This window comes from Passer domesticus, chromosome 2 (genome assembly GCF_036417665.1).
Source record: "Passer domesticus isolate bPasDom1 chromosome 2, bPasDom1.hap1, whole genome shotgun sequence".
Classification (NCBI taxonomy): domain Eukaryota; kingdom Metazoa; phylum Chordata; class Aves; order Passeriformes; family Passeridae; genus Passer; species Passer domesticus.
The window spans coordinates 53,999,050-54,017,051 of NC_087475.1; the positions used below are offsets into that span (position 1 = coordinate 53,999,050).

Below are 18,002 nucleotides of genomic sequence, written 5' to 3' on the forward strand. Positions count from 1 at the left end.
GCTTCCAAGGCATTAATGACATTTGGTAAATCAGATGCACAGGCTGTTGGAGAGCTTCACCTTCTTGACCAGCAGCTAGAGGTCAGATATAATAATCAATGGTAGCCAAATAAATGTGAAATTAAGAAAAGTTCAAGCACTCAGTATAGGGACAAAATGGCCAGAATGGAAAATTATCTTACACAAAATAGATATCACACCCAAGAAGCACATTAAAGAAAGTTTGAGACATTTAGTATCATGGGGATTTTGATAGACAAATAACTATTGAGAAAATACAATCAAATCAGGCAGAAGAAACTTGAAATCTACAAAAATTTTCTCCCAAACAGTCACAGACCCCATACCAGAACCATGTTAAATTCATTTACCTATTTTTAGAACAGTATTCTGTCTAGGCAACATTTGTAAATAATAATGAGTTTCAGTGACATACATGAATGAAAAACATGCAAACATCACTGGCTAACTGGATTTACTAAAGTAACTGGGGAAACCTAGATTTTTTTCTTGATAAAGAAGCATTTCATGTGGTTCTTCTTTTTAATCTTTGATGAAGTTGTAGTAGGATTTAGTGATATGCAGAACTTGAAATTTTCACATTACTATTGCTATGGATAAATGTATCAGATCTGTAGAAATATTGACTATCATTTTTTAAGGAAGCAAATTCAAAATTTTTTCACTGTTGTACTTCATATATGAAACAAAATTACAATATATAATACTTTTCTTAGGTAAAATTTTAATGAAAATAAATTTAATGCTCATTTTCATTGACATCATAGTACTATCTCTGAAATAGCTCAGTAAATTATTCTATTAAACCAAAATTGCAATGGACTATACATTTAGACCAATTTTATTCATATTTTGAAAGAGAAAAATATATCTGAGCACTTCCTATGTTCCTCAGATTAAAACCAGCACAGTTATCTCAATCCATATGTAATGGGTTCCTCAGTTTACTCTAGATACACTTTCAAATGTGTCTACATGGAGAGACTTGGGGAAAAAAATATTCAATCTAGAACTGTGAATTTAAATTGGATTGCTTAAACAAGACTAAACTCATACAGAAGTAAATGTAATTTATCTAACTTTATGAAGTGGCCTCAGTAATCCACTACAAAAAATATTAAGGAAATTATTTAGTGTAGTTTAATTTATTTGCTCTGAAAGTTAATTAGAGCTATTTTTTTCCTGAAAGACCCCAAGTGCACAAACATTGGAAGTTTAAGAAAGGTAATATTTGATACTGAACAGTCTCAGATATTTATGTGGATGTCTGTAAATTTACCAATCTACATATCTATGTAGAGATGGGAAGGATAAATATAAGCATTTGTTTACCCTTATCATTAAATATTAAATAGAAGGTGGCAAACTACTTAACTGAATAAATTTTATTTGATTGTATTAAATGCAAATAGTTCTAAGGAACAGGTACACAGTTCAAACAATGACTAGTTAGCAATTCCCTCGCATGAACGTTTATTTGCACTGTTTTTAAAATACCACAAGAGAATTACGGCACATTCTGCTGAACTATGTAACATTTCATTTTATTTTGTGTCACTCTCTAGATGTAGAGATACTGCTTCAGGGTGCACTATAACACCGACAACTTCTTGCATAGTAAGTAAGGTTGAATAGTTCAGTAGACAGGAATAGCATTGACTGTTTATAATAGTAAATCAAGAGTTAAGATTAAAATTTTATTAAAACAAAATCACTATATTTCCAGGATATTTGGATTTTTATATTCTTTCCTTCCACTCTTAACATACCAGATATGGCGAGTTCTCACCCCAAAATTCAAAAAGACACATATACACCAGAGAGACTTCAGAGGAAGGCCACAAAATAATCAAATTGCTGTAAAACCTGCCTTACGATGAAACACAGAGGGAGGTAAGTCTCTGCTCCTTGGAAAAGGCTCAAGAGAACCTCATCACCATATTCCAGCACTTAGAGGGCAATTACAAAGAGGATGGAAGCACTCTTTTCTCACAAGTCACACAAAGACAGTGGACAAAGAATAAAAGATGAGTAAAAGTTGCGCTTTTTTTGTTTGTTTGGGGGTTTTGTTTGTTTGGGGTTTTTTTTGTTTGTTTTTGGTTTTGTTTTTTTTTTTGTTGTTGTTGTTGTTGTTGTTGTTGTTGTTTTGGTTTTTTGTTTTTTCTTTTACAATAAGAAGAATCAATCAGAGGAAGAACCTTCTTGGAGACATGGGAGAGTGTTTCTCATTGGAGTTTATCAAGGTGCAAGTGAATGATATTCTAGGTAATCTCATCAAAGATCTCTTTCACACCAAAAGTTGAACCAAATGATTTTTTGAGAGCCCTTCAAACCTAGGCTGTTCTATGATCCTATAATTCATTGTGATTTAAAAATTATTCCTGTGTTCTACACAGGAGACAAATTTTTAATGACTGACAATAAGTTTTTTAAAATGGGTACCACAAGGGTCAGGATTATTATGAATCTGTTTTTATGCATCTTACATATTATTCATCTTCATTTCCTGTTCTTTAATGAATTTCCAACAAATAGAGTAGGAGCAATTAGCCTACTTTGACTAGCTAATGCTAAATGTGTTGATGGGTTTTGAAACTATATAAGTGAAACTGATGCCATTGCTGCCACATATATTTATACTTTTCCTGCAGATATGCTAAAAATAAAATTGCCTTACACTAGTGATTTTTTCTGAAGGAAGGTTTCAAATCAAAATGAGCATTTTCCTATTTAATTATATTTATATCCCATGTCAAATGTAATAAATTCACTGCATTGTTTTTAAATGATACCACTGGAGTATTTAGAAGCCATTACCATTTTTTATTTCACTGTAAGTAGTGTTTTAAAGCAAATGTTCCTTGAGGGTTGAAATGTATTTTAATTGCATATAATTAAATATATTGGAATTTTATTTATACTTTAAAGTCTTTAAAATGTGTTTGAGATCCAGCTTTTCTCATTTTATATAGCTTAATCATTCTAGATCCACTTTTTTAATTCCTGGCTTTATTTTACTACAGATTTTCTGGTTAAGTCTGTTAGATGGAAATTCTAGGCCTCATCTGTTTCACTTAAGAAAAACATTGACCGTGCAGTGTTGGCTTAAATTTCTTTTGCTAGCTTTAGCAATTAGTCATTAGTAGTACAGAAGGTTTACCACATATTTTGTGACTGAATACTCATAGCCCAGGTGGGATTTTTCAAATAGTTTTCATAACTCCTAAAAAAGACCCAACAAAACAGAACAAAACAAAACAAAACAACAAAAAATCCCAACAACAAAAGAAAAGGAAAACAAAACCCCCCAATATTGTTGATATTTGTCTGAAAAGTACAGATTTTGGCCAGTTTCAATACATGCACACATACATTTTTAAATATATATATGGATGTATATCACACAGTACATAAAGTCATGGCAAAAGCACAGTCTGACATATACAAAGATTACAAAGACACAATAAGTCCCAGAGTACTGGAGCCAGCTCTGTGGAGATTCAGCCCATGAACAAATCTAGTATTATATAAAGTCAAGTAATGGCAGATAGAGAAAATAAACAAACTGAAAATAAAAAACCAAAAATAAAATAATTTTAAAAGAGAAAAAAACATATCACATGTTATAGGATGGCTAAAGATTTTAAAATAAATAGCCCTTCATTCAATTATACAGACAGATGTTTCTAATAATAACTGTGATGTCTTGACATGTCTTTCCTGACTTCTGTGTGCTAGCTTAGAGAGATGTGGCCCTTCCATATTTCCCAGACTTTTATGAATGACAAGGATACTCCAGTGGTTATGTAGAGGACACTGTGAAGCCCATTGTTTAATACTGAAAGTAACTCAGGTAAGTACGTATATTGACTGTATTTTACTGAAATCCACAATCTAGACACCACACTTAAACACAGACATCAAGCATTTTGCCTTAGCGCAATGACTGAAGTCTCCTAATACCAGATGTTGGAAAATCAATTACAACATTTTATCAGCTGGAGCTACTATCTTGGATGACTATCATTCTTCACTGGCTAAGCATAGAAATGGTGGGAGTTAGGCACCTGTGACTTCTTGGGAGACAGTCTGTCTAGCCTTTCTCTGAAGACAAGCATCTGATGAAGCAGAGCTGGCTTCTTTTCTTTAAAATGCATTGTTGTTCATGATATCAAACAGGCTTTTGTTATTATAGTGGTTGGAGCACTTTCACAAACTACTCTTGCACTCATCTCAGCAATATAAGATGAGGTTCTCAGCATTTCAGCACTAATCTCACCTCTATGACCCATAAAATAATGGAGCTGATCCCTCTGGAATACATGTCACAACATATGGAAGACACAAAGGTGATTAGAGACAGACAACATGGTTTCACCAAGTACAAACTGTGCCTGACTAATTGTAAGAGACTGTCCAAATTTCCTTTATTTGCCTCACAATCGTCACAAGGACCCTGAAGACCCCTGACAGGAGCACTGGCCTGGCTAACGTGGATGTTATGCCAAGTGATTGCTTGCAGGTGTGCTCACTGTGCTTTCACAGAACACTGCTTAGAACAGGTTCTGACAAATGGTGGCTTGTCCTTACATGCCGGCACCTGCCTCACAGACCAAGGGGTCTCAACACAATGGCCCATGAATCTTCCCCACCTTTTGGCCAGATGCCACTCGCTTTGGATTAAGACTATATAAACTGTAACTTTTGAGACGACTTTGGTGAACTCCCATGGATGACGGTGAATCTATGTGGCTGGACCAGGAGGATTCCATCTCGTTGGTAGTTATATTCTCCCTTCCCCTATTTTTCTTTCTATCCTTTATATTCTTTTCTGATCCCTCTATTGCATTTGCTGTTGGCCCTCAATAAAGCTGCATTTGTTGTGATTAAACTGATAGTCCCCTGCTGTTTGTCTTTTGCACTTTTAGGTTTGGTAAATGAACCATCATGACTTCACTTGCCCTAGCGGATCATGACGCTAATCTAATGTCCTTCTAATGTACCAGTGGACAAAAGAAGAGCTATGGATGTCATCTACCCAGACTTCTGCAAAACCTTTGATACAGTCCCCCCACAATATTCTTGCTGCTCCACTGGAGAGACACAGGTTTGACAAATGGACTGTTAAATGGGTAAGGAACCAGCTGGGTGGCTGAGCCCAGTGAGTTCCAGACAATTGTTCAGCATCCAGGTGGAAACCAGTAATGAGTGGGGTCCTTCAAGGTCCATACTATGATAAACATTAGGTCGTATCTTCGTCAATAACATGGACAGTGGCACTGAGAGCATCCACAAGTTTGCAGATAATGCCAAGTTTAGTGATGCAGTTGTTTCACTGGAGGGATGGAATGCCGTCCAGAGGGTTCTGTGAAAGGCTTGAGGAGTGAAACCATAGGAACACCATTAAGTTCAAGAAGGGTAAGTGCAAGGTCCAGCATTTGGTTTGGGGAAGTCCACAGTATCAATGCCAGCTGGGGGGTGAATTTATTAAAAGCTAAAAAGAATTTGGGGATACCGGTGGATGAAAAATTATGTATAAGCTTGCTTTGAAGCCCAGAAAGGCAATTATATTCTGAGTTGCATAGATAGAAGCATGGCCAGAAGGTTGAGGAGGTGATCCTGTCCCTCTACTCCATTCTCTTAAGACCCCACCTGGAGTGCTGCATTCAGCTTTGGGGTTCCTGACAAAAGAAAGACATGAACCTATTTAGAAAAGAAAAAAAAGGGCTGAATCACCTCTTTTGAAGAAAGGTTCAGACAATTGTACTTGTTCAGCCTAAAAATGAGAAGGTGCTGGAGACCTTTTAAAATATATATATAGTTATAGTTATAGTTATAGTTGTAGTTATAGTTACAGTTAGTCTTAAGTTATAGTTTTATATGTATATACATATATATATATATAGGGGTCCTTGAAGAAAGATGGATTCTCATAATCCAGTGAAGCAAAATATTCAGCAAAATTTTTTCATTCTGTTGAATTTATGCATAGGGTCAACTTTCTTCGGAGAAACAGTATTGTTATACCTTCCGCTAAAATTGAGGGGTTTTTCTAAGTTTTCTATTTATATTTTTTTCCTATTAAACTGTCCCTAAGCAAAATTAAAGAAAATCCTGAAAGCAAGGTGCTATTTACATATTACTGCTCAAATTTAAGAAGATAACACAAAAGACACTTACTATAATAGGAGGCAAAATTTTCTGTAGTCTGCTCATCAGAGGGGACAATGAAAATAATTCTCACTTCACTTCCTACATCGTCAATTGCAAATTGTTGCATTCCCCTTTCTCTCTTTTCTTTTTTCTTTTTGAATTAGAGTATATTAAGTTTTGGGTTATCTTTCCTACTTCACAATTTCTCAGGATTCTAGACTTACTTCTTTTTCAGCTTTCAGTACATAGTGAGAGACTCCAAGCTGGTAGAACATAGAAGTCGCTTTTCATTATCTTTTTCTTTACTGCACATTAAAACGGCTGTCATGGTGGGGTTTTCTATTTATTCATAACATTATTTATCTCTGAAACACTCAAACCAGTGCTCAGAAGAGTTAGTTTGAAAATTATATCAAGTTATACCATGCAACAGCATAATGAGTGTGAATGAGATTCAGTGGTAAAGGATAAAAACAGCTCGTTGATTTTCTTGAGGTTTCTTTTATGATTTTTTTCAATTTCAACTCATTCTTTTGAAACAGTGAACAAAAAGAAAACAGTAGACAGCCTTGCTTTTACAGAACTTACAACACAACTAGTAGAATTTTATACTGACTATAAAAAAGACAATACAATGTATTGTGTAACTTAGAAACATCCTACATTCAGTTTGAACACAAAATATTCGTACAACATTTATGTTTTGATTACATTCTAAGTGCTGACAAGGTACTGCATTTATGAATAATGCAAAGAAACTGAAAGAATGGGCTTTTTATATTCCATTCTGAGCCTGTTTTCCAGGCAAAATGATTTAACAATGTAAAACATATGTCATTGATGGAATATGATTAGAAATACATTGTGTTCTTGACAGTTAACAATTATTCCTGTGTGCATTACTGATGCAGTCATTGCAGCTATAAAAGTTAAGTGTCAGGAATCTTAAAAAAAATAAACCATAGTAATTTCAGTAATACCTTGTACTTCCAGCTCAATCTGAATAATGTTTTGCCATTGAAACAAATAATCAGTGAAATTAACGTATAACTATTTGGTATTTCCATTGATCAATTTAATAAGCATTTGGGAAAAAAATGCAATCACACTAGAAATACATTCAGAAGCGTGGTGTCCCATACTCAATTAAATCAAATATAATAAAACAAAGAAGAAAACAAAGATTCCCTTAAGAACCTACATACCCTTATCCTGACTAGTGAAGCTTTAAATTTGGAAAATTTGTTGTATTTTTAATTGAAATGCATTGCATGATTAGTTTTGATTTATGAAAATTGTAATGTCTAGGCTCTTTTAATTTCCCTTTGCTGAAAATATATTTAATCATCTTTTTAATCAATATTAGGAAAAAAGTCAACATTGTCACAGCTACAGGAGGTTCCCACAGAGCCTAGCTCAGCATAAGCAAAATTCTCCAAATGACAAATATTTAATGTTGGGCTACACTAAACTATTAGCCCCCTCCAGTGAAAAAGCATTTAATATGTTAAAGCATTATTTGTTTCAAGTGACTTAAAGAGTTACTCGAAGTTTTACATCCAAAAATGACACAATCGTTCTCATTAGGATTTAATTAAAATATTGATTAATTTAGTCACTTTAACTCTGTGGTATCTTCTGTTGTTGGATGGTCCTCAAGGACTTCTATTCTTATAATATAATTAGGACAGAAGTCTAACCAGAGCTATATTCCATAATCAGAAGAACACCATGATGTGAATACTGTCTTCGGAATTGATTAAATATTGAAGAATTTCTATCAAAACAAAACAATGAAACAAACAAAAATACCCCAACCCCTCAAAACAAAGCAAAACAAACCAAAAAAATGACCATGAAACCATGTGCCTTCCATGGGATGGGAAAGTAGTGTGTACACACTATACCAGCAAGAAAGATATGTTAGTATGCAGCTACACACTCACCTGAACAAAGGGGACAATTTTTTTTAAAATTTAATTTAATCAGTCATTAGGAGAATGTTGGGATGAAATTTACCCTGCAATGCAAATGCTTTTGTCTTTAAAGGAACTCTAGACCTCCTTGTTCAGAAATAAATTTTTTCACTGTAGAAGTCTAAAATTTGTCAGGATTCTGCTGATAACCTCCTACCATAGAAGATATCCCTTTAAGGGTTCTAAAGCAAAAAAGTCTGTTCATTGCTTAGGTTAGCAATGAGGCTGGCAGACCACGGTGAAGTGGTAAAGTGCTCAGATCAAGCTGCTTCCTATTAAATTTGGACTTAGCAGTGCTAGGTTAATGGTTGGACTGAATAATTTTAGAGGTCTAATCCACCAACTTAAATTTTTTTTTTTTTCCAGATACTTTCGAAGAGGCGCCTCCTTTGAAATACCCAGCAAAGATGTTCAACTTCCCATTTCTACATATTGTTTAAAATAGTTTTTTGGGGAGACAGACTAAGACACAGAATGGCAGAGGAGTATATTTTATACCTTTATTATTTTTTCAAAAGCATCTACTTTCATTCTGACTGCCGGTGATACAGAAACACTTCTTAAAAGAAACCCCAAAACTGAATAGGTTGGAGCCTTTTCATGAGGAAACCAGAAGGGAGGATGGGACTGTCTATGGTCACTCTGAAGAAAAATGAATTCTCTAAAAATTACATGGAGGATAGGTTATTTATCAGTGGTGAATGATATACAGATTTCTTCTTCATCAAATTCACGGAGTCACAGACTTTTTTCTTCTCTGTAACCTCTTAAGTCTTTCTGCAAGGAGAACCATCTACCTTAGAAAGAGTTTTAAATAGATTTTGATCTTCCTGATAAAGTGAGCACTTAGATGCCTAACCCTATTTTGTACCTTTTATTGACTTTGAGATATATGGTAGTAGTAAAGGTTTTAAAAATAATTTTTCAATCATTGTTTGTTTCCTATGTCAAACAGGATATTAGACTTCATCAGAAAATCTTTGAGATTATGTTTCAGGATGGCAAGGAGACACCTAAGAACTGTCTTCTAAATTTCAATAAAATTTGCTTTCAAGCAAGAAGGCTTCTTGTAATCTTTTTATCTTTATGAGATAAAAATAAAATCTTCTACAAGATGAAGGAAAGAAAGGGACAAAGAACTTAATTTTCTTTTACTCAAAAAAGTCAGCTCCCTGACAAAAAAGGAACTTTGATAAATGTTCAGTAAAAGGTAAGGGTTTTTAAAACATGTGGGTTTATCACAAGGGTAATACTCCTTGAGATTATTCCAAATTGCTCTGCGACATCCCTTCTTATTTTATTTAGTTTAGCTGAAGTCGTATACTAGAGCTGGTTACTGATCTCCAGTCAGGAAGACTTTCCCTGACCTATAATCCTACCAAAGCATTCCAATTTAAAATGTTTGGAAAGCTGTTCTCAAGACTCAGCAAGGCTTAATTTAATATCAGAATTTTCCTCTTTTTTTAGTCTATCAAATATCCAGCAAGAATTTAATTTCATTTTCATGCAGTTCATTTTGTATTTATATATTTCACTCAGAATGCACAGTCAAGAGAAAAGAAAGATGTAGTTGAAAAAGTGGGAGGTAAATACATGATTAAATTTTTTTGGTTTTAGAAAATATGTCAGTCTGCAATTTGCTTTACAGTTAAAGTTAGCATGTACTAGTTAGAGCTCATGAAAACAGGACCTGTGTTTCTCACATATATCATACACCAAAAAGTCAAAAACATGTGATAGTAGAGTCATCCTTCTGATTTTTACTGGGTTTTTTGACATATAATGATCTGTTATTCTCATTTAATATCCATCTGTTGTTCTAGAAGGCCAAGGACCTCATTTAGGTCCTGCTCTGTGTGTGTCAGACTGGTGTAGAGGACACTTTGTGATGTCTCCAATGGCAGTAAGTATTTCAGCAGCTGTTTGTAATGGCAGTCTGTATTTCAGCAGATGAATTGGCCCCACGTATAAGAGTTAATTCTGATTGCAGACAGATTAAAGTATATGTCTATGTACAGATGTTTGCAAGTAACCTAGAGCTCTAAGTTCCCCTTTTGGGGCTTGAAAAGCAACCTCCGATCAATGAACCTCCTGTAATCCTGAAGAGCTATCAAATTCACTCTAAAAAACCACATTTATGTTTAGGAAGATAAACTTCTTTAGCAAGATATAACTTCTCATTCAGTTATACTTCCTATATTGACATGATCTCCTGGGTTTTGGCATTTAGCTCCTATGCAGACATCTCTCTTTTAGGGCCCTTCAGTTAGTTATCAAGAAGGTGCAACAGTTTACCAGACAAACAGTGTGATCTATTTTACCTAATTTTAGTAATGAAAAAAAAAAGTTTGCTTGTCTAGACTGGTAGCCTAGTTCTTTCTGTATTAACAGATACTCCAGTATTCAAATAATCAATTATACCACTTATCTTCAGGCAGGAGTAATGGCTTCCTGGAATGAATACTTGTCATTCAGTGCAAAAGTAACACACATAATTACGTTGAACTAATTAAGCCAAATTAAGTTAAACTTCAGGAGATACAGGTGAGATAAGGCCAGTGATGTGTGTTTCTTCCTCTTCTGATACAGCTTCTTTACCAGTGCACTTTTATGCATCAGATGCAGATTCCATTTATTTTCCTTAAATTATGTGTCAGCTGAAGCTAAAAAAGTCAGATTCCTTTAATCTTTACTATCACTGATCACAATTCAAGGTTTTTTCCTGTTAGATGTTATTATAATCAGTTGAATTATCATATATTGACTTTTAAATGACTAATGGATTACATATGAGCTGTTTCAAACTCTTACTCTACCAAAGAACTGAAACTTTACAGGAAGACTAATTTGGATTGTTATATATCATATGTATTTTGGTCACCAGTCCATTCTCTCACAAACACCACATTTGGAAATAGATGTTTTCTCTGAGGTAGAGACATGATTCTCTTCTTTATATTGGTATTAATGGATCTAAAGCAGTACTGGATCTAAAGCAGTATTCTCTGCAGTAACACTATTCCAGAGAATGATGACACATCCCACTACTGACAGATAATGACTTGTACAGAGAAAATTTAATCCACTAATATATACTTTTATATAGCATTATAGGAAAGCAGGATAAGTACATTAAATTGCTGGGGAAAGAGACAAACAAGAACAAAACCAACACCATTAAATTTTAGCCCCCTCAGCTATGCAGCTCATTCTGCAGTATTTCTTTCTTAGGTTTGATTCTTCCTGAAAAAGTGACTGGAAATTACACCATGTATTCATTTGTATACTCATATAAACTCTTGCAGTTCAGCCTAGATACTCAGCTTAAGGAAGCGGGCAGAGTGGAGGGAAGGGACCTTAATTTTTTTTAGTAGAGAACAGACACTTCAAGAAAGACACTAGAACAGTGGAAACAGCTGAATTTGTGTCACTCAGGTCATAATATGCACATGGGATTGTAATAGTGACTCTCTGACCTTCTCTGTGGAAGTATATTCTGTGTCAGATGATGAGAGCTGGAAGTAGCAGAGAGAGAGTTTCTTGTTTGAGAAATAATTAAGCTGAATCTTTATCTGCTAAAAGATGAAAAAGGAATTCCATTATGTTGTTTGTTTTGAGCTTTTCTGTTGTAATGGTAGAACTTTTTCTTCCATATGAAGCTTATAGAGAAAATAAAGTTTTATAGATAATCTATGATTTCTGTTGAATTTACACATGAATTTTTGAAAATTAATAAATTTTCTAAAAACCAAACCAACAGTTATTTTCCTGCAAGAAAAATTCCTTACAGGGACCATTTTTAATAGAGTAATTCCTAACCCACATATGATATTCTTGCGTTCACTGTCTAAAGTAAATTACTCAATTCTTCAATAGCTCACATAACACTGAATTCAGTTCTTGGATGTTTATGAAAGAAATGTAAATAGTTACTACAGCATGAGACAAAAATCATGCCAATTAAATAACACAGAATTAATGACAAAACAGAGACAAAAGCTGAGCTCAACTTCTGACATTTTGTGTGTTGGTATTTATAATGGAACTAGGCAAAACAGAATTGTTGTCAGACTTGATCTCAGGCCATTGTTGCTTGATTTGAGAAGTGTCTGTATAAGGCAAAGGTTTCACAGTTAAAAATCTTGTGTTATTTGTGAACGTTGCTACTAAGTCTGATAAAAAGCCCGGTAGTCTCAGTCAAGTAACCTTAATGCAGCTGATACTTAAAGAAAATATGTATGGGTAGAATAAATTCTTCTTTTAGACTAGAGACTTCTGGAGCAAAAACCTGAATTCAGTTCCAGTTTTTTTAAGCCTTTTGTGAGCTCCTCCATGGTTTGGAGTTTTGGGCCTCCACAGCATTCTGTGGTGTTCAGTTCCAGTTCTTGGTGGGTGACCTTATCATAGAAGGATATGACTGAACTGTGTTGTAAGGAAATATATAATTTTTTACCTTTGCTTTAAATGTAGTACTTGAGAATTTAATTTCATCTCTTCCTCTTTGGAGAAAAGTATTAGATAATTTTATTATCAGCTTTTCAAACACTCCTTCCATTCTAGATGTCCTTATAAGTGTGGTTAAGGCTCTTAAGACTCTCCCTATACAGAAGTTATCAAAGACCTGATCTTCTTGTCTCATCCTTTTTCTGGTTTTCTCTTTGAAGAGGGGATGACCAGAACTGCACACAACACTTAAGATGTGGAGGTATCATGGATGCTTTGTACCATGATAATGAAGTTCAGTAAAACTGACACTTGTCTGGAAAAGATGTATTTTTACTGGTGAGATGAAAGTTAATGAGTCCCTCTTGATGAAGATCAAAGAACAGGTGCATGGAAAAACAGCTAATAGAAAAAGATCGTATTAATTAAGTAATCTTTCTCCAAACATTAAAATTTCTTTATTCCATAAGATATATAGGAAGCATGAGGAAAAAAGTTTAAGAAAACAAGTAGTTTTCTTTGCTTTTCTAAAATTTCCTCCAGCAATCACAGTTTAAAAATGTAAAGGAGATTGTATTTTTAAGCACTTTATTTCACTTCAAAAATTTTTTATTTGTATTACAGAGTTTTACCTTTTGTGATTCTAACATTATTGGTCAGGATGGCTCTAACACTTTTTTTTTGAAGTGGCACAATACTTTTAAGAAACTGCATTTCATGGCTTTCACAGTTATAGCTTGTGTAGTTTAAGATAATTTTTCATCTTGACTACATAGGGTAATCCTGGTTCATTACAATTGTCCACATTTTCAAGGAGAACACTTGCTTTGGTCAGTCGGTTATATTATTTGAAGGTATACTAATTAAGCTTTAGGTAAATGAAATAACATTTGAATTTAAAATTAGGTAAGACCCATTTTTACCAAAATTTTCTATTGAGTAATAAATCAGCAGCACAGGTCACCTCTCTAATAAAATTAATCTGCAAAGCCACCTGCATGACAGAGCTAATGGTATATTAGTGTGATTCATCATTAGTGATCATCAACAACTGATAATGCATTAGTATGTTGTTCCAAGGATGGCACTATCCAGAAAGAATGAACTTCTATAATTAAATTATGCCACCAAAGTCAATTACAAGACCATAGTCTAACCCAGTCAACAGCATGTAGGAACACAGGCATGAAATACATTTTTCTACAGTTTTTCCTTTGGCTTCCTGGTGGCAGTTTTGCAATCTTGTTAATCACATCTCATTACCCTTGTGGAAAATTATATTTGCTTAACTTCCTTCTCCAGTAGCATTAGACAACACGCTATTAAGACCTCCAACACTTAGAAAGGGGAATATTTTTCACATAATGTAAAAAAAAAAATAAATTAAAATCCTTTTGTCAGTAACACTCCTACACTTTTCTATGAAAATGGCAAACTAGGCTTCCATAAGAAATCTTCATGGTATTACATAAAAAAATATATGCCTTCCTGCTTTGCCAATTTTTATCTTTGTCATGGCAATGGTCAGCAAAAATTAGAAAGGAGAAAGCTAAGACATAAAAATAATATTGGATGAGTAGACCACTTAGACCCACATAATAATTTTAGCTTTAAGATTAGGTCATGAAGTTCATTTTGAAATGACATAACTATGACAACATAAAATTATATTGTATTCCTCTGATGCAGTTTTCAGCCTTTCCACATGTCCAGTCTCTGGATACTTGAGAGAAGAGATGAGCACCTCCCTCTTTATTTCACTTTCTCAAGGAGCTGTAGAGAGTAATGTGGTCACCCCTCAGCCTCCTTTTCTCAAAACCTGAAAATCCCAAAGTCTTTAGCCACTCCTCATAGCACATTCCTGCCAGCCATTTCAGCAGGTTTGGTGCCTTCTCATGGACACACTCTTCCTTTACATTCCGTCTTAAATTGTGGGGCCCAGAAATGCATATAGCACTCCAAGTGAGGCCACACCATGCTGAATATGGCAGCATAATCTTGTCTCCTGATTGTCTAGTGATGCTGTGTTTGATATGCCCCAGGATGTGATTTGCTCTCTTAACTGCCAGAGTACATTATTGGTTCATATTTAACCTGATGTCAACCAGCACCCTCAGATCCCTTTCTTGGGATGCTTCTCATCTGCACTTCTCCCTATTCATATTTGTGCCTAGCATTTGTGCCTAGTCTCCAGCTAGATACAGCCCTATTTGCTACGACACAGAGTCCTGTCATTCACACAGTTCTTCTCTCAACAACCATGTACGTCTCCATCTCAGAGAAGTGGATGGTTCAGAAGGTTTCTGTGAGAAACAGTATCGAAACTCATATTAGAATCCAGAAAAACTACAGCCACTACCTTTCCTTCATCCACTTGACAGGTGACCTTTCATACAAAGATATTAAATTAGTTAAATAGGACATCAGGAGCTGGACTTTGATGGTTCTGGTGGATCTTTTTCAGCAGAAGGTGTTCTATGATTCAGGATATTCTATGACTTTCCCTTAGTGAACATGTGTTGAGTGTGCATGTCAATTTCATTGTTCTTTAAATGCTTTTCAATAGCACTTGAACTATTACAGTGCTTTGCATCTTGTCCCTGATGATATTTGAACTTCTGTCCTCACCTCGATCTCTTTTTCTTTTTTCCCCAATTTATTAGACCTGAATTCCCATGGTTCTAAAGTCCATGTCACCCTCATTTTGACAACTCTGAGTTTGACAATATTCTCAAATTAAATACTCTTTTTATAAATTGAGTAGAATAGAACAATGACCAGAGCAAAAGATTTTTTAAAAGCAAGTATAATTGATAGTTCTTCTAGCTTTTAACAAACTACAAATCCAGGATTTCAGAGCTTCAATTCATTAGCACAATGTCCACCTCACTATGTCTAAAAGCCTTTAATGAACTTAAGATTTGCTAATGTGTCTAAGCTTTTCTTGAATCCCTTTATATTTTTTTTAATTTTGTTTATTTGAGCCCATTTATAATTTTGGCCTTCACAGCATTTTGTGGTAATAAATCTAAGTTTAAATACATGTTAGATGAAGAACTATTTCTTTCTCTTCATTTTCAGCTTGATGCTGCTTTAAAGTTCTCTTACCATCACATTGAAACTGATCAGGAAGGGATGAGTCAGAGCAGAAAGGGGACTGTTTCCTTTCCTTTTGATTAACAATTGATTTTGACAAAGTAAGACATGGGTTTTCCACCTTTCCTTCTGGAATTTCTGCTATATATATTTTTTAATTTTTTTTTTTGTTTTAAGTAAAGAAATGACTAATAATGTCATAGCATTACAAAGGGGAAGTGCCTACAAATTTCACATAACCCATGGGAGTCAAATGATATTTGACAGTACAAAATCTAAATCACTTTCTCAAATGTAGACAGTTCCCACAACTGTGAATTCATTTCACTGAATGTGAATGCTTACACGGTCAGTATTTAGATTTGAACTTGACATCTTCAGTTCTTTTTAAGTTCAATTGAAAGAGAAGGACTAACTTTTAGAGAGCAGTTGGTTACATCCTAGATTAGACATCCATATTTCGTCAGATGACTCACATTCTTAAAATGTTAGTTTTCCAAAATTTTAGGGTTGCAGAGAAAGAGCACAAACAAAAGTACTAAACTTTCTTAAAACCAACCCTACTGTACCTGACAATGAAAGGTATCAGGTAGAAAACCTATATTGATAACACAAATAAATTTTATGATGGGAAGAGAAAAGCATGGTCAGGATCATGTGGACTGACACAGTATTTTTCCAAATGCATACACAAAGAAGAATCAAAAAGGTGAGACTGGAGTAAAACACTCAGTTTCTGAACTGGTGACTAACTACCCTGTGAAACACCTAATAAACAGGAAGAAGAATGAGAGATTAAATAATCCTGCCTTTTAGGTGGAAAAGATCCTAAATCAAAACCCAACTACCAAAGATATTTTAATTCTCAATGAAGTTGGTTTGACCTAGGTGGATCACAGCTGCCAGCACAGACTCAAGTCACAGTCAGATGACATTTTATACAATCTGATAACTCTGAACAAGATATATTCCACTTCCTGCTGACGTGGAGATCCCTGCCTTTTGCTTTTCTGGCAAAATGAACATGATAATAAGAAAATAAGTGGGAAGCCTGTTGAAGACAAATGAGAGTACAAGTGTTTATGGGTGGGTAAAGATAGAAATGATGGAAAAATTGTGTGAGCACATGTACATGATGTACCTGAATGTACTACGTTTTTTCTACAGGGAAATAGATAAGTGTGCTCTGATACTTTCAGTGGAAATGTGGAGGAAAAAAGGTGGACACACAAGCAAAGGATTCATAGGGAATACACGTCCTTTGGTCTTCGCAGAGTCCTCTCCTAAGGCAATTCTGTACCTCTTTTTTTGTGACAAGTGGCCTCAGATGTCAGAAATTTATTCATTTCGTTCTTCCACAAAGAGATCTGATATTTCCAGATTACATCAGAGACATAGGAAGACATACAGTCTGTATGGCCCCTGTGGTTAAAAGACATGCAAAAATCCCTTCCATCCCTTCATCCATCCTAAGCTGTCAGGTGTAAAGCCCTAAATTCTGGAATGGTCTTCAGCTTCCTGCTCAGTATTAATCTTCTCTAAAAACTGTCAAAGAAGCGTCTATTTTCTCTGGTAAGATAGGAAGAGGTTTGCTTCTATGTTGCTCTTTCCAGACTCTTTATGAGATGTTTGTTCTGCTTTGAACATCAAAACACTTCTGGTGCATTAACTTGGCAGCATAAATCACAGTTTCAGCTCAAGGTAAAAGCACCTAATTTTTACATAGTCTCAAAAAAAAAAGGTCAAGACATGTATTTTATAATATATGTATAAATACAAATGCTCTTACAATACACTGAAACAAAAGTACAGCCTCTACAGCCTTGTCCTGTCTTAGTGAATGAAACAAAGTGAAAAGAAGCCTGAAACCTCATTGAGTTGGCCTTCTTTCCTCCAGGTTTTGTAACATATTCAGTCTTCAAAGGAATTTAGAAGAAATAAACCCCCAAAGGAACATAGAAGGCACAAATTCTATGCATTCAAATATATGTAGCAAGTAATAATTTTTCATCCTCAGAGAGAATAATCCAAGTGATCCATAATTTGAAGTGAAGATAAAATTATCAAATTAAATTAGAAAATAAAATTCTTTAAAATATGGCAAGAATAAGTAGACTAAACTAAGCAATATAAACCAAATTATTATTTTGGTTTTAACAAAATAGATCTAAATTGACAGGATTCAGGAAACTGAAATTACAGTATCTCATCAACGAAGAGAGGGTATTATGAACCTAATAAGTTTTTATTTTTTTTTTTTAAGGGCTGACTATGAGAGTCCAAATAAAAAAAAAATTGGTATTGATATAAATG

The 18,002-nt window shown here is 34.5% G+C and overlaps 1 long non-coding RNA gene across 1 annotated transcript; it reads left to right on the forward strand.

Annotated features, from left to right (window-relative positions):
• The first annotated feature begins 2,167 nt into the window (after nt 1-2,167).
• Nucleotides 2,168-8,975, forward strand: LOC135295423 (uncharacterized). The gene is made up of 4 exons (XR_010357516.1): nt 2,168-2,286; nt 3,760-4,800; nt 4,950-5,439; nt 8,517-8,975. It is a non-coding gene; the product is annotated as an uncharacterized LOC135295423 (long non-coding RNA).
• Nucleotides 8,976-18,002: the final 9,027 nt, after the last annotated feature.